Source organism: Aricia agestis, chromosome 15 (genome assembly GCF_905147365.1).
Source record: "Aricia agestis chromosome 15, ilAriAges1.1, whole genome shotgun sequence".
Classification (NCBI taxonomy): Eukaryota; Metazoa; Arthropoda; class Insecta; order Lepidoptera; family Lycaenidae; genus Aricia; species Aricia agestis.
In genome coordinates this window covers 1,290,071-1,309,085 of record NC_056420.1, presented here as the reverse complement: position 1 = coordinate 1,309,085, position 19,015 = coordinate 1,290,071, and the positions used below count along the sequence as shown (strand labels likewise).

Sequence of the window (19,015 nt, the reverse complement as noted above, 5' to 3'; positions counted from 1 at the left end):
TGTTCCTGGGTCTTGGATGTGTATTAAAATAAAATTTCAAAAATCTTAAATATATTTTATGTATAATATTATAAAAAATCCAGAAATATATCGATGCAATGAACATTTTCGTTCTAATACGATTCAACAGATGGCGTTTTATTTTTTACTTCATTGTAACATAGAACTAATCATACTTATTAGTTACTAGCTGTTGCCCGCGTGGACCTTAGTTTATAGCGCGCGGTGTCAACAAAATTTGTGTCAAATTTAAAAACTTTTTAAAACCCTGGTAAGTGGTACCTCTCTTAGGGCCGCGCCACACCGGAATGGCAGCACTGAAAGTGCTCGCCTCGCCGCTGCCATTCCGGTGTAGCGCGGCTCTTAATTAATCAAAATACCCAAAAACAGCTGTGCAGTGTGCACATAATCGATACTAATATTATAAATGCGAAAGTATCTCTGTCTGTCTGTCTATCAGTCTCGCTTTCACGCCAAACGCCAAAACTACCGAACCGATTGTAATGAAATTTTGTATACAGATAGTCTAAAGCCTGAGAAAGGACATAGGTTACTTTTTTACTGGAAAAAAGGGTTGTCAGGGGGTAAAAATGCGTAAATTTGTTCAAATTAAGTTAGTTCCAAAAATTCATAATAGATGGCGCCGTGCGTCTTCTACATCGCGTTGACGCTTGCTCAAAAGTCTTTCTATAAAAGGTGGTATCATCCCACATTTAGGATTCGATTTTTTTCGATTGTTATATCTATTCTACAGTATTAAATAACTCAGTACTTTATCTGTGCAGTGACGTAACCTTAAACCTATCAATGATAAATAGTTTATGGGTAAAGTTGTGTAATTGGGGGGGTAAATAAGCTTTAAAATTTAGCATTAAATATAAAGTTTAATTTAAAAAAATGAAATATTTATTGAGTGCACACTGCACAACTGTATTGAGTTAAGGGGTGCCAGGGTTTTTTTTATAAAAGCTTTTGACACCAATTTTGTTGACATCGCGCGCTATAAACTAAAGTCCACGCGGACAAAGTCGCGGGCCACAGCTAGTAATATTATAAAGCGGAAGAGTTAGCTAATCTCAGGAACTACTGGTCCGATTAGAAAAATTCTTTCAATTATAAGACATATTTATCCATAACATAAATAAATTTAAAAACTCTTTGATGAATGCCCTTCAAACCACTTAGCACTCTCTCCTGTAACTCAAATATTAGTCATATTGTTATCTCTGTTAATAACTTTATCTTTGTCTAATATCATTTATTAAGTGTAATAATTTGTCACTCAATTTGTAATGATATGTACGCCTATAATTGGTACATACATCAGATCTTTACTTTGCTTAATTATTTTATATGTGTATCAATGTATGTACTGTTGGTGAACCTTATTAAAGTAAATAAAATAAAAAATGTTAGATAGCCCATTTATTGAGGAAGGCTATAAGCTATATTTTATCACGCTAAGGCTAACGCGAAGTACTAACTAAGAGCGAAGAAATAGAGGAAAATGTGGAAAAAAACGGGGGAAATTATTTAAAAGGGCTTATCTCACGTACCACTGGAGCAATTTTCTGTTATTTGACACAGATAAGAAGTACACCACGTGAAGGATCATATGCTATTTTTTGTAGACTAATTTGTCTGTGAAATATCTAATTTACGCGGGCGAAGCCGCGCGGAACGTCTATATTATAGATATTTAATAGACACAAGCAGCCATATCTTAAGTTGTTAACTCTATAACAATTGGTGTACCGGCTGAGTCTGGTAACATCGGGTTCGCTATTAGCAGTCCACCTTAACAGCCACGTGTAGATGGAATATATATCACTATCAGGAAATATGCAATATGTTAGAGAATTATAGAATACCGGGGACTATAAAATAAGAACCGAGCTCTGAGACTTCCAAAAAGGAGGAAGTTATAACTTTATTACTGCGAAGCCAAAAGGAAGGGCAATGATTTTGGAAGTCTATGTATAATGTATGTATGTATTTCTATGTACTATGTATGTGCCAGCGCCCAGAAGCTAAACTATTGGTCCGATTTTAACAAATATAAAATGATTAGTAACTGTAATCATACCACTAGATGATTTTTCCAAACCTATTTTCCATTATTTTTTCAAGCTGGATAAGGCAGCCTAGATTGTTTTTCTCGCCCTAAGCGACCGAGGTGCAAAATTTCACAAAAATCATTTGAAAAACAGACTCTGATTGAACAACATAATTTATGTAATTTTTTATCCAAGTATTTAAATTAAAAATAGGCGTGAAGAAAAGGCAGCACGGACTATTTTAAGGTGATTTATAATTTATAGCTTTCAGCAAACTATTAATATGTATAACATTTAATTTTATTGATAGCTTTGATAGCTTCTAACTCACAAGCTATCATCCACCACCTGCGGATTACGAGAACCCATAAACTACAGCTGATTGAATCCCAACACTATTATTATGTGCTAATCCACAAAACGCCTGAATAGGGAGGGAAATATCTTATCGACAGTTTTATAAAATAAAATGATTATATTATTCCTCCTAATAATTTAGTAATACATACATAATTTAGGTTTTTTTGTATCTTTTAGTAGTAATAGCTGCAAATAAATAATTATTCTATTCTATTCCATTCTTCTCTTCTTAAAGTAATCTGTCAACTGATAGAGAAGCTCAATTACTAACCTATAATGTAGAATTCTGCAAATTGTATCTACATTAGAACAACAGCTACACTATTCATTAACACTAGCCAAGATAGCCTATTCAAAGGCCGGCAACACACCTGCAGCTTTTCTGATGCTGCGAGTGTCCATGGGCGACGGAAGTTGCTTTCCATCAGGTGACCCGTTTGCTCGTTTGCCCCCTTATTTCATAAAAAAAAAATTGTTTTTAGTATTTGTTGTTATAGCGGCAACAAAAATACACAATCTGTGAAAATTTCAGAAGGCTAGCTATAGCCGTTCTTGAGATACAGCCTGGAGACAGACAGACAGACGGACAGACATCGAAGTCTCAGTAATAGGCTCCCGTATTTACCCTTTGGGTACGGAACCCTTAAAAGATGAGTGAATGTACAATTCTCTGGCTCTGGCGTGTGCGTTGCCATGATTGGATAAGCGACGCGCATGCGCAGTGAAATTCCTCATAAATTCCTCTTAAATTTTGAGGAAGCGATAGCGGAAGAGGATTTTTTATTTTTATTTATGAGGATGCAGTAACGGTTGAGGAACCCAAAATATTGCGGAACTTCCTCATTATGAGGAAGCGGAAGAGGAATCCTCAGCAACCCTAGTTTTTTGCCGCGGACTGTGTATCTTGTATATTAGTGATCGAAGTATTTCGCCCAGTGATAAGCTTTTTATTATAAAAAACTTCATTGATTTTCCCCATATTACGTATTTTATTGCAGTGAAAAAATAAGTATGTATAGCGATGGACGTTGCCATGGTGGCAACGTCCATCGCTATGCCGTCGCACAAACAATGGTCGCCGTCGGTTTCGACTTGTAATAATTTACTATTATTTATTCAACAAATGCACTTATCAATATAAAAAGTACCCAGTAGCCGATTCCCAGACCCACTGAACATGCATATAAAATTTGGTTAAAATCAGTAAAGCCGTTTCGGAGGAGTACGCGGCCTAACATTGTGACACGAGCATTTTATACATAACATTAAAAAAAATACTGTGAAGACGAGGGAGAGGCGCGTTATTTTAAGTTAGACAAGCTCTATCAGACGTGTGTTTTAAAGTACAATAGAAAATTATCCACAAATACAGTCGATAATATCGATGAACATACCATCCCTAAACAGTATGATCTAAGTATCGATAAAATAACCTCCTGTAAAAGTATGATGAAGTGCAAATGACGCCATTTTAATTCAAGATGGCGTCGATTGATTGTTTACGATAACGAGGTGTCGCCTGTCATTAATTGTCAGTTGTCATTTGTCAAATGATCGCGTTTGGACCGTTAATAGTTATTAGTTATTATTTTAGTTGTAATTGACTTAAATATTGCAGGACGGATATTACACGGGCGCTTGCAATTTCCTGATTGTAAAATTAATCATAAGTTACTACAAGGTCGTGCAATTAGTAAACGATAACTAGGTAAGGTGCAAAACCTAATTCTTGACTCGGTTTGAGGTTTTCCAGTTCTCAGGCTGTCTCATGCCAGGCTCTGTACATAGACGATTAAAGTATAAAATTGGAAGTAGTCTTGACATGCTACTCAAAAGGACTTCATAATACTTGACGCTAAAACTAATCCATACTAACCTTCTATAATCTGTGATACTAACATTATATAAATGCCAAAGTGTGTCCGTCAGCTGTCTGTCTGACCTCTTCACGCCCAAACCGCTGAAGCGATTTTGCTGGGTATGAAGATACAACGGAGTTGCGGGTGTCATCTACGGCCCGTATTTTTGGTCAGTACTCAAGATGCATCTCGGTCTCAAGACACGGTTCAGGCTCTGTGATTGGTTGGCTGTCAAAATTTGGACCAATCACAGAGCCGAACCGCGTCTTGAGACCGGGTACTGACCAAAAATACGGGCCTAATCCTTAAAATTACATCCAAACAGACGGACCGTCTTCTTCCACTTTTCAGTCGCAAAAAATATATTATACATCGCGCTACAGCCTGCATACAAAGACAGCTTTAAAACTTGGCTATAACAACTTATGATTGTGTTTAAACAGTGTTTATAAAAGTGAGCAAAAGGTGCGCCTGCGCCGGCGGCGGCGCGCGGTGTATTCAATCTTCGCGTCAGGCAGGCGATAGTTTTATTAAATACTGTAATAATGTTTTGGCCCTTGGGATGCTTTCACAGCCTGGAAAATATATTATTTTGAGTTTTAGCACAGAATAGTACAAGTAGTTTTAGGTTTGATTTACACTACATAGTATTAGAAGGTCGCCTCCCACTTTCTGCTGTCTCTATATTATGTTTAGATTCTTTAAAAACTTCGCAATTTTAATGCGTAGCATTTTTGATGTGGCACTCGACATAATTTTTTTTTTGTAGTTTTTAATGTATTAAAATCTTTATTTCCTATAACTTTATCTTAGACAACCTTACATAAAGACAAAGAGTTAAAGCTATGAATAGTGAATACTGCCAAGTAAAGTTATAGTAGATTTAGAAACTTTGGCTCTAGCTTCTACAAATGACTTAACGGACGTTGTTCGTAGAGTCCACATCCTGAGGATGCTCCGGTGTTGGGGCGAAACGCGCGTCGAGGTTTTCAACCTGCATGGTGGTGAGGGGCCTTGCACGGATTTGCCAACATTATTGCTTGTGTGGTGGTGGTGTTTGCAAGTTCTTGCATGCGAGTGTACGCATAGGCAGTGTGGGAGGAGGGAGGTGCTGTACGCATGCCTATGCGTACACTCACTCATTTACTTAAAGGTGGAAGTTGTTTTCGCGGAATATTGCTAAAAATAATAACAAACTAAATTTAAACTATGGATTTCCGCAAAGTAACGCCTGATTCCATTAACTATTCTACAAATGGATTTAAAGGAATTGAAGTACATAGTAGTAGTGCTACAAAGTTGAGTAGAAATTGATACTCTTTGATGATTTTCCTAACCTGGGAAAAATAGAAGATTGGTGAAAAGATAGAATATTAATTTCTAGACCGCGTTGTAAGCAAAAATCAAGTTAACAATATGGACGGTACCTTCTCTTCTCAGAACAAAATCAGCGACGGGCGGTGCGGAGGGCGGGGCGACCAATTATCGACACTGCGTCAATATTTTACTGCATATTTTTACCTTTTTGAGGAAAAACGCCAATTTAGGGCACTGTCGATCAAACAAGAATTATTTTTGAGCGTATTTCTGATCGATTTCTTACACATTTCGTAAGCTCCGATTATAAGTTAGGACTAAGAACTCTATTGTTTTAAGTAGTAAAGAACTGCGAAAAAATTACTAAGACTGGATCTCTGACGAAATGAAAAGTACTTAGTATAGTTCCGTTCTACGAGTAACAACGTGGGCTGGTTTTTTCTTTCATATGTGTGAATAAAACTACGCCATTCATTGTATGGTGAGTTAATCAATCATAAAAATAATGCGGAGTAGCGTAGTTTTTGTGCATGTGTGTGCAGTTCTAATGGAAGCCAACTTTTTGGGTCTAAAAATAAGATTTCTTGTTACTAGGAAAACCAGCTAAATATCTATCATAATCAAATAGAATAGAGAGCAACGACTAGACCAATTTGTTAGGTAGATCGCTCTGACAGACGCACATACAAGTTGAAACATCGCGATCATAATTTAGGACTGAATTAGTTTTAATTAATGCACGCATGTTGGCAGGTTTGGGATGAAGTATGCATTAGTATTGGATATTTCGGTACGTAAGAGACACCTGTGTGTGCGCGTGCGTACGTATTTGCGTACGCGACGCAAATGCGTTCTTCCTTTGCTGGAAAGTTATTGCCCCGGCAAACGTTATTTCGGGTATGATAAAATTAAGAGGAGTCCACACCGCCGTTTTTCCATACAAACGTTGTCCCCTGTTTCCTCCCTGGATAATGCCGGTAGTGTTATGATTTTTTTCTTGAATATCTATGGCCACTATTAGCATGTCCCTATGTGTTCTTTTTTATAATGTTATTATTAAAAAAGATAAGAACGTCCAAAAACTCAAAAAATGGCCTGTGTTTTTCCTCTGTGTTCAAACACCCAGAAAACAAAACTGGCTAAAATATACAAAAAAAACATACTAGGAACACAGCTAAAGCCTTGCTTTAATTCTTAATGAAAAAAGTACTTACATCGGTTAAGTTTTGGAGAAGGAATCAGCGGACAACGAATCGAAGATTTTCTGTTCTTTTATTAGAACTTTTGTCGTGTTGTCTCTATCGCGCTCTGCGGTGGGATACTTGAGATTGGTGAGACAGCAATAATTTTCAAATACCTATTTCAATCTCTCTCGCCCCTGGTGTATCCTCTTAATGTTGATTCTCAGATCTGCCCGATAAGCACACAAAGTTTCATCAAAATCGGTGCAGTGTTTAGCAAACAATTCCGATATATCGAGAATTTTATATGTGTCTTATATCTTTAAACGAGCAATTCTTGTATATATATATATCGGAATCGGCTCCAACGACTTTCATGACATTTAGTATATTGGGGGTTTCGGGGGCGATAAATCGATCTAGCTAGGAATCATTTCTAGAAAATGTCATTTTCATTGGATACCGAGCAAAGCTCGGTCAAGCAGCTAGTGTATTATATTATGAGATGAAATATGATATCAATTAACTAATAACGTATTTTAAATTATAATTAACGTCTCTCACCGTTACCATTCAAAAATGTGTATAATAATTTAAAATTTGGACTGTGTGTGGTAAAAAGAGTGTAGAGCTGTTGTGATCTTTATGCTAAAGATAATAAGTGACATAACACAGGTAAGACAACTCTGAACGGGCTGTAGGCTTGTAGGAATTCTTCTCAGTAGAGATAAGCCTCTATTGAACATTTCTGTCGCTTTCGACGAACGAAATATTCTAATAATTCCTAGAACGTCTGCACAGTTCCCAGTAAATATTTTATAACCAGAACTTATATCTATCTGAACAACTGCATTATTAAAAAAATATTATTAAAACTATTTTTAATTATGATTTCACGTTTATTCTGGAACTAACGAAAGCTACAGGCCAAAAGGATAGGAGAGGAAGGAAGCAAAGCATTTTATTGAATTAAATTCCCTTTTTGTGTCGGTTTTATGTTATACTCCTAAATAAACTAAAAAGCTTGTAAAACATACACATACCTTATTCCTAAAAAAACGACGGTTTTTGCCACGTATTTTGTAGCCGTCTATACTGTCGATGTCGGCGCCTAAGCGACAACTTAAAATGGATCATTTGACCCTTCGACAGCGAACACTTGACTTCGCAATAGTACTTGTATTGTGCATGACATAATAGTCCCTAAAGCTACTCGAATAAAGGTGAAAATTGTATCGGTGGGCGAATATTAAAACTCAAAATACGGGAAGACCGCCAATTAGATTGTCTTCTGGAGATGAAATGTAAATATACTGACAAAGCTATCAGAACTTGCTCATACATTATGATAAAACTTAGTTCTTAATAAATCGTTCAGAAAGCTGAATGGCTAGGCGCTAGTAGGCTAAATAATCCAGACGGGGGGGTCAATAGATCGACAAAAAATTCTCAATTTTTTCATAAATTTAACATTGTGCGTAGATTTCGCACTCAAACACCGTTTGTAAGCGAAGTATTTGTTTGTTTGTAGAACAACGTAACTCTGAGCTTTTAGCAAATAAGTAAAGTTCAAAAAAGCACGGGATCATCTTATTTTTTTTCAAATCCTTAAAAATAGTACCTCTATAATTACCTCTATAATATGATAGAATAACTACTGCTGCAGATGCCTTCACCTAACAAGTTGTATTTCAAACAAGGAAAATCCGGAAAAAATATCGGGAAACTTTGCTCATAACTAGTCATATTTGATGTCTCTTTGCTAACAATGAATAAGTTATACGTGCTAATTAAACAATCAAAAATTATCAATAAGTGAGACAATTTAATAACACACAACAGAAGATGTAATTTTGCGATATAGCCACTTTCGCTTAAACAAGATGGTCATAAATTGGCAAATGGCCGGCAAATTGCCATAAACTGGCAACAAAAGGGCGTCAGGAATATGCGCTAATTGCCACAATATAAATGTGCAGCTTAATTGAGACATCGGGACTGTTAGCACTGCGTACACCCGTGTGGATAAAGTGTTAGTAAAATAGTGGAAATAAATATTTTTACCTATACAGTAAACAGTTACAATATGCAAGTGGATTAATATAGGTTTGTCTGTGAATTCAAGACGTGAGTGGAAGAATAAGGTAAGTAACATGAAAAAAATTCCCGTTTTTTTGCTTAAATGGAGGCTTTAGGGCCGGAAAAATTATTTGAATGATTTGGATTTTGGATGGATGGAGAAGGATTTTGATGTTAGCTAGGTTATGTAATAGGCAGATAACTTACAAGTTTTATTAAAATAATTAGGGAAAAAATGAGTTATTGTCCGTATGAGAAAATGAATTTGGTGGACTCCACTAAATTCTTAGGCATTACATTAGATAGTAAATTACAGTGGGGTCCTCATATTGCTAATCTTGCAGGTAAGCTCAGTTCTGCAGCATATGCAGTCAGAAAAATTAGGGAAATTTCTGATGAAGACACGGCAAGACTAGTTTATTTTAGTTATTTTCACAGCAGAATGTCTTATGGTATCCTTTTATGGCGAAACGCTGCCGACATCAATACAATTTTTGTGCTGCAGAAGCGAGCTATACGCTCAATTTATAAAATGTCAGCTTTTGAATCTCTGAGAGAAAAGTTTAAAGAAATTGGTATTCTAACTGTTGCTTCTCAATACATTTTGGATAATGTATTGTATGTTAGAAAGAATTTAACTAAATTTAAAACTAAAAGTGATAGTCACGGTAGAAACACTAGAAATAGGCACAAGCTGGAAATACCAGTGATCAGACTTAGCAAAATAAGTAAATCTTTTAAAGGTCAATGTATACGCCATTACAATAAAATCCCGGAAAACGTTCAAAATCTATCAATTAATAAATTTAAAAAAGTAATTATAGAACGTTTGTGTGCCAAAGCCTATTATACGGTCAACGATTTCCTAAACGATAGCACATCTTGGGAGTAGGATGGCTGCTTGCAAGGCTGCTTCTACATTTATTATAATATGTGACTTACAATTGTGTATTCATATTGTATAGATTAAGTTATTTACATTGTAAATTTTATTTTTTTAAAAGACAAATTTTCCACTTTTTTACTAAAAAGTGGCCCCGTGCGAGTTTCTTACGCCGGTTCTTCTCGCCGGGTTAGTTCCCGAACCGGTGGTAGGCAACATGTAGTTCAACATTCTGAAAATATTTGATTCAAATTTATTCAGAAATAAAACAATTTTTATTTTATTTATTTTATTTTATTTTTATTTTATGTTACGAAATATTACCTACTTGTTCGATTCTTCCACTCACGTCTTCAATTAATATACCTAGGTAGAGGTATATCGCGGTTTTTTAAATTTTTAAACATAGCTCCAAACAACAGTAATGGCCAATGGGGCTATTCAGATGGCAACGTTTTTTGCTGAGGGCTAAATAATATTCCTGCTGAAAAAATAATATCGATGAAGTCAATTATTCGGGACTCTAAAAACTTCTGAATTTCGACTGCTCAGGGTTTTGAATAATGAAAACACGAGCTGTTAATAAATTGCCTAAGTCGTCAAATCAAGATAAAATCTTGGTGCAAATCTACCTACTAGGAGGGCTGAAGATAAGTCTGGGGCTATTATTCAAAACCTCCCTCTTCTTCTTCTTAGCTCTACATCCAACTTTACGTAGAAGTTGGATGTAGAGCTAAGAAGAAGAAGGTTTTGAATAATAGCCCCAGACTTATCTCTTTCGTGCAGAACTATACCTGATGTAGATGTGGAACATGGGCCACTCCCTGATGCGTATCAGCATATTGCAGGTATAACAGGCGAGCCGACACAATCAGTAATGCGATTTAAGCACGTGACTGTACTCAATTTTATACGAAATGACATTCCGTATTTTCATATTAAAAACGCGAAATTATATTATATATTTTCTGTTTTTGTATTTATCATTTTCTCTCTGTCTGTGAACAGACAAACATACAGATAGATGTCTGTCTGTTTGTCTGTTAGATGTAATTTAGCACGATCGAATTTTTTTGAAATTGAGTGATAATGAAAATAATTTCGATAGCTAAAACCTTTTGATTAACACAACCGTTTTTACCAATACTTAACAGTAAGGTTCCCGTCAGATATTATATCCTCTATATTGTGCTAGTGAAAACAGCTAGTCACAGGGCCCCCGTAAGGGCTACTGGCGCCTGTGTGCAAAAAAAGGATTTTGGCGCCCCTTTAGGCAAATTTTTTGGGTCCTCGGTTTTGGCGCCCCTAAAGATGGCGATTTGGCGCCCCTACAGGATGACGCCCGTGTGCATTGCACACATTGCACATATGGTAGCGGAGGCCCTGGCTCATCAAATAGTATTTTAATAAAAAGATAAAACCGACTTCAAAATTGAAAATTAAAATTCCGTATATCAAAAACAACTGCACCGATATTGATGAAACTTGCACTATTCCCTAAGTTGAACAATACCTAGTACAAGAAAAAAAGAACTACTTAAATCAGACTTGTAGTTCCAGAGATATGCGAACACAAACATAAAAACATACATACATACACTATTAAAATTTGGCACATTTGCTCAGATATTGATATAGACTAACATATACGAGGGCAGTTCTGGGATTATTACGTACATACGCGTCGAATTGATAACCTTCTTTTTTTGTAGTCGGTTATAAAAGAGTAGACGCTGAACATAATTTTTAAATCACTTAAAAAGTACAAAAACTTTATTATTGCAAATAAAAAATGTGTCAGAGCGTTAATATTTAAAGTGTACAAACGTTTTCTGTGAAAATACAAGGCGCAAAAACTACCATTTGATCGTGACTATGTTCGGAAAATTTATTTCAGCGTCAACTCTTTCTTGATAGGCTGTAACAATGAATTGCATGATAAAGTTTCTTTAACTTTTAGCAGGCAAAGGTATGTAATTATTTCAAAGTACTATAGCTACTGGCTAATAATTAATTCAGTTCATAATTTACCGCGCGTCAAGTTAACAATTCCGACAACATAAGCTAGATAAACTGTTAAGTGTTAACCCTGTAGTGCGTTGTCGGTTATAATCGACCGGGCAAGGTGAAACAACATCATAATAGAAAAAGTTGTGCTTAGTAAGTATCTATCGCTCACGATCCTTAAAAATTTTACAACAGCAGCATTTGTGTAAGTTTTACAACAATATAACGTAGAACGTTATAACTTATTAGTTTTTTTCTAGAGAAGCCTACATATAAAATAAGTATAGATTTGGAGGATCATCACCAAAAAATAATTAAGCGTACCTTAGAGGTAAGTATAATTAATTAACTAGGCCCAGACTTTTATAATATTTTTTTTTCAATTATGAAGTTTTATGCCCAAATCGCCGTTTGATTATAGAACGATAGGTATAATATATAAAATATCTGGTCACACCAATATTTTACTATCAAGTTAGTAAATTAACCACTTTATACTTACTAACTAGTTAGCCAGATCGTTTCCAGTTTGAATGTATTTAAGTAATATTTTAAGTTTTATTTAGTACAAAAAAAGATTTACAGCATTAGCATATTAGCATTATTAAACTTTAAACTTTTGCAACTGCATAACACTGCGAGAAAGTATCCAGCGTTTATTTTAGGGTTACCCACAAAAATATCTGAGGTTGTCATAGCATAATCGAGGTTGCTCGCAACCTGCTCGATGTAGCAACCATAAATAACCAGCCTTCTATCAGATCGCGATACAGCCTTTATAATTGTTCGTGCTCTGTCAATTACGTTTTGGGTTTTGATATTTTGTGAATACACTCCCAGGTATCTGATTAAACGTATTCGTGATTTTGTATTTGTTAAGTGGTTATAATAATCATCATGGCCTATGCCCTATGAGGACTAGCAGTTGTGCTAATGTAAGAGCGAAGTTTTGCCGGTCGAGAGGAACTTTTTATACTTATCAGTGTTTTTCGTGACTCGTTTCGTAAAATATCAACATGGCATCGCATATAATCAGTATCCTCAATGATTCTCAGTGCGCAAGCAGATTATACGGGATATCGAACCGAGTTTCGGAGGTCAAAAATCGCGACCCTGAACTAGCTTCCACCTTGCTGGTAGTCTATACTAATCATAATTAATAACAGTCAGGCAGGGCCGGACCGTGAGCTTACGGGGCCCTGGGCTGAAACTACTTAGGGCTACAACATTTTAACTGTCAGTTCGTAGTACCAACACCTAAATTGTATAAACCTTGATCGTAGAGTACTCAGGGATACCAACAAAAAATTATTTCGCAATATCGTCTCTTTTTGATTTGACTTAGCTGGGCGGCGGAGGCCCTTGAACTCATGGGGCCCTGGGCTTAAGCCCAATTAGCCATAATATTATGGTAGATCCGGCCCTGTAGAGGCTGTAGGCAGGAAACGACGTAGGATACTTTTTGTCGCAGGAAACTGTTTGATCTCTGTGAGCTTACACCTTAGTGCGGGCGGAGCCGCGCAAACTCTAGATATATAAACAATTTTAAAACATACTGTAACGTAGTACTTGCAATTCTTCAGTCGGCCATTTTAATTTTCCGCCACTAGACTGTCATCGCGCAATCGAGTGCGTGATGTATGGTGAGGTGGCCGAATATAGCCGGCGCCGCGGCCGGTGTGAATATGACATTACAGCGAGTGCCGACCACCGGCCTCGATGGTGTACCTTCACACTGGGCGCAGCGTGCGGTATCTATATAAATAGAAAAGAATTTGAAATTTTGTTAATCTCGCTAAAACTCGGCAACGGCTAAACTGATTTGAAAAATTTTAGTCGTTTATTGTCGTGGAAGTCAAGTCCAGTTATGAAAAAAATAGTTTTGCTAAAATTTTGTTAAATTATGGGTGGGTTGCACCAACTTTCTTAACTATTACTCTAACTTTAACCATAACAAAATGTCAAATGAACTGTCAAATCCCGAGTAAAAGTCTATAATGGACGCCATATTTGATGATATGCCTGCCGCCTGTGCAACCCACCATATATTTTTAGTTAAGTTAATTTGAAAATATCTTGAAAAAAGAGTAAGAAGTGAATTAGGTACAAAATTTTTTGAGCTTTTGTTGTGACTTGTGTTAGTAAATTTTATATTTGAGAACTGATTCAGAAGCTGTAAAATTTGTAACATGTATAGACTAAACAATAGTAAAACTAAAACAATAATTAATAAATAACTACATATAGGTATTATTTGATTTGATTTATGAACAATGAAATTTGAACATGGAATTAATAAAAAACAAAATATATATGTGAGGTTGCTAATCAATTCAAACTCTGCGTTCTCAAACGCAGTCAATATGAAACACGTTACATTAAAGCTATGGATAAAAATAAAACCATTTCTAATTCATCATAAATTCTGTTTTCAGTTGAGTGAATCCTGCTGGAAACAATAACCATTTAGATATTATTTCTTTGTTCTTATTTATGGAATCCATCAGTGCTACCTATTCTATAAAGTGGTGCTGATAAGTCTAGGCAGCCTCAGTGTTTTTATTATGCCATGTAATATGTACTTATATTAAATTATGATGTTTTTGGAAAGTTGAGCATATTTCCATATTTTATATTCACTAAAAATTTGTGCGTAGTTTTGACCACATTTCCTTATATCGCTGCTAAGAAAAGTTATGTTTTTAACGCGCCGTTTAAATTTAACCTTTCTTAGTAACCTTATTATTACCACATAGACATACAATTTACTTTTGTAAGATTAAATCATAATATTAATACGCGAATGAAAAACTTTGTAACCCTTTTTAAGAAAAATGGGGAAACGTAGGTGCATGAAATTTTGCACAGTTATAGTTTATATGGTGAAGGAGTGCATCGAACTAATATTATTTTTTGAAATTATGCTTTTATCATAATTTTTTTTAACAAATAAAACATTACACACACTACAACACACACACATGAAAAATGACAGATTTTTGAGTGACAAGCCTGTACATACGAATTATACTCTTTTTATTTATGGTTGAAGTCTGTTGACAACAAGTTGACAAATTGAAAATGGATTATAGTTTTTTTTATTGAATCTTAGATACTATTAGACAATGCTTACACGGCCAGTCTGAGATCAGGTAAGTCCCAGAGACAAGAGTTGAAAAAAAATTATAAAGTCAATGTTTTTTTTTACAAAATATAGGTAGGTAGTAGTCCTAATGTCGTTAAAATTAAGGTCGAATTTTGACCATTGGGCGATCTCTAGTATTAATAATTTCACGGCGCTATTGGCCATAGAAAAACGCTCATACCATTAATAATAAACACTTTATTTCAAGTAGTCTGTTTATACAGACAGTTCAAATCAAGAAATTAGGTCAAAAAACAATAAATCAAAAATGGCGGCCTATCAATTCTCCATTGGTGGCAGCAGTGGGATATCAAAAACTAACACCCCGGGGTCAATGGCACCCGTGACAGCCGTCACGTCACCAGTGTCAACCGTATTAACTGGATTTAAATGTTGTACAGTCGGAAAAGTATTATTATTAGACAGTTTTGGGATAAGATTGGATTTTTTAAATTGGGATTTTAATACCTTTGAGCATAGAACAATTAGTTATAATCTTTTTAATAGTCCTGAATACCTAGTTACCTACTTTACTTTCTGTATACCTACCTAAGTAAGCAGTGTATTTTTAATTATTGCAATAATTTTAAAACATAAATGAATTGGTTCGGGAAAAAAATGGTACGGTCGTGCCGCTTTTTTTGCTCGACTTGGCGGGGGCACTGCTTTGCCCCCAGAAAATAGGCAGTATGCTTACAAATAGATTAACACTATCTATGTGGGGCCAACAATTTGACCATGCTTTGCTTTTTGGCTTTATATACGTCTACGATAATAATTAATGTAAGTTAAGTTATCATTTCCATAGCCAGTAGTTCCACTCCACAGGTTCTACTTGTGCGGTAACTTTCATTGTGACCTAGAACTCCAACTACATGGGTGGTTTATTAGAATACAAGATGTTGTCCGCATCGTCGTTGGAATTTGTTTGTCGCACGATAACTGTAAGTTTTGCCGCAAAAACTAATGTCTTTTCTTGGGACTCATTTTCACTTATAATACCACAAGAGCTTCAATGGTATTCGGGGGATTATTTTTCCGTCCCAAATGTCGGCCAATAGAATTAGAATTTGTTTTTTATATATAGCAACTACCAGAGAAAATTTTCAAAAAATTATCAGTATAATACCATGTAGGTTGTACCACGTGACGTCGAATGGTGCAATTCTATTGGTCGATATTTGGGTCGGAAAAATAATCATACCAATTTTCTATAGTCAGCATTAATTACGTTATGTATTATGTGTGTTTAAGCCGATGCCTTGTAGTGATTTTAAAAGCATACAATAATATTATCATAATGTTGAGGACCAAATTAGATGTAATGATTCCTTTCATTTTTATTATCTAGTGAGAAGTGACAACAATATTAAACAATATCCAGACGACTGTACTAAAAGAAATGAAGATACTACCTCATACCAATTTATCATACACTTCAATCTATTTTCAACACCCTAATTACATTGCTATAAAGCTCAAAATCCTTTGCCACTAATTAAACAAGCAGTAAAATCGGTAGTAAGTGACGAGCAACATGACAACCAATTTGCCCCGATCAAAAGGCGTCACTCGAACTTGACCTGATGGCTTTCGTGGGGAATGCGGTTGTAAACACAAGGAATTGGTTGAGTGGTTTTACTATCATTACTATCGAACACTACTCTCTTTTGCTCTCATAAGCTACTTTCAGACTACGCTATAATATCATAAGAATAATAATTATAGGTAACTACATGATGCCCACAACTCCGTCGCGTAGAAATGTCCTTTCTAGGGACTCAAAGTATACCACACATAACTGTGAAATACGTTAAGCGGTTGGGACGTGAAGAGGTAAACAGACAAACAGACATACTTTCGTATTTATAATAATAGTATGGATAGCACAACAATATCGCGCTTAAATTGACACTTTCATACTGTATGTAGGTACTATTCAATTCTACGAGTATAGCCACTTGTAAACAAAATATGTCAAAGTTACTAAAAAAAGTTTTTTTTTTCCTTACTGTGAGAACTTGAGTAATCTTTACAGGCTGAGCTCTTCGGTCGTTGATATTAAAATGCAGATCTCTAAATGCAAGAGTGCAGTATAAATCTTCGTTTCTGTCTTCATCAGCGCATGTCATTGGCAATACTTTTTACGACCCGCGACCCGCAGGGCAACACTTGACATCATCATCGGGCCCCACTAATTAAAATATGGTTAAACTTTTACGAGCACAATTTGCAAATAAATGCCTGTCATTATCAGGAGAGCAGTGACTCCAGCAGATTGCTGAGTAAGCAATTTAATAGGATGAAGAAAATTATTATAGACTAGATGACTGGTTGAGCTTCGTATAACTTTTCTCCTAGTATAAACCCCCCCTGAACTTCCGACGAAAATTTCAAGACTAATTTTTTTTATAAAAGTTCTCGCGTTTTAGCGAGACTAACAAAATTTTAATTTCATTTTTATTTTATAGAAGATTTTGCCTGGAGATTTACTCACGCAAAAAATTGTTTATCGTTCAGAAAACGTAATATTTAAAAAACTATCCAAAAAACGTATTTCTATTCTAAAAATATATGAAAACCCGTTAAGCAGTTTCAGGGTAAATATTAACAGGGCTAAACTAATAGACTTTTGCATATTTACAATAGAAGCAAGTTTAGAAGTTTCAATTCTTGTATCAATGAGGTAGCACAATTCTGCCGCAGTAGTTCTTGAGCTACAACCAGTTTTGTATGCTTGTAGCGAAAACCACTTGGCGTACTTTTAACATCACCACTAATTAAAGAACAGTTTAAAGTATTGATTTCAGAGAATCCTAATTGTCGCTAACGACCTTCTGAGAAACCGAAGATGGACAGGTACAATGCTGTTTAATTGTTCCGTTCCGTTCGCAACCCAAAATCAACAAGTATAAATCATACTTGCGGCCAATGAAACGGGAATAAATCATCAATAAACGAGGTACAGGCGCGTGTGAAGCTACTGACAGCTTGAAATTCGGTCCTGGAATTTGCACTGATAACAATTACATAAACTTATAGCGAAAGTATGTGTGAAATAGATGAAAACATCCAGAGTTAAGTTTTTAAGCGTAGATAATGACTCCCCACATTGCTTTCGATGACGGTGCATGGTTTCATTCTTATTTTCCTGTTCTGAGGTTTCATTGAAACTTAACTTACATCCTGCTGAACAGGAGTACACTCTGATTTGCGTGCTCAGTATATAAAGCACTGTTTCTTCCTTTAATTTCATAACCCAGTGGGACGGTTACGGACACGTGTGAGATCAGGCGCAGAACCGACCTATGCCCATCTCATGGATCATTAGGGGCTAGGGTGCAAGTATACTACTACTAAAAGTTTCGTAAGGCACGTAACCCCTTGTTTGCTTACTGGTTAGCTCACAGTGACGAATAGAGGTGCAATTCCTGCTGACATCATTGTGGCCGATAATCAGCGATCTCGTTAAAACATCGTTTGCGGTCGATTACGTATCTCGCAGATAGCGCTGCATTTCATTAAACTGGTTTAAATACACCTTACACATTTTAGCTGTGGTTAATATCTATGAATGGAATTCCGAATACCTTTAATATAAAGTGTTAATTCACTTATTATTTATCATCCACTAAGGTAAAATCGCCCAAATCTGGGCGAATAAGATTAAAAAAAAGACAGCCTTAGAACCAGCAATATCAACAAAACGCTCAAAAAACTTAAATCATAATTATTATTATGATAATTTACAAAACTATTATGGCCCATGCCTATCTTTTTCCTATCCTGACAGTCCAACATTTTAACACCATTTTGACCAAAGATTAACCTTTAAACCATAACTCATAAATCCTCAAGATAGTTTCGGGAGTGAGCTGTTAAGTGTCAGAAATAAATCATCACAGGCGGAGACACAAATACTTTGGCTGCGATCACGGTAGATTAATGACGCCATGACACCTGTCATTGTCAAACTCGGAAACAAAAGAGTCTCGGTACCGGCGAACAAAGATGTTGTGACGGCTTTGATCATTTGTCAACATTAACTGGTTAACCGTGACTTAACGATGATTAGCGCTAACTGACAGCTTCCTATGATTTATTGTCGTTTATTAAATTAAGAAATC

The 19,015-nt window shown here is 35.7% G+C and overlaps 2 long non-coding RNA genes across 2 annotated transcripts in view; both read right to left on the bottom strand.

Annotated features, from left to right (window-relative positions):
• Positions 1-19,015, bottom strand: part of LOC121734239 — an 87,941-nt gene that overhangs the window by 10,984 nt on the left and 57,942 nt on the right. The gene's annotated exons all lie outside the window — the stretch shown is intronic.
• Positions 1,939-18,133, bottom strand: LOC121734238. Its single transcript, XR_006036682.1, has 3 exons — positions 18,124-18,133; positions 16,812-16,823; positions 1,939-2,005 (listed from the first exon to the last, which is right to left on the bottom strand). It is a non-coding gene; the product is annotated as an uncharacterized LOC121734238 (long non-coding RNA).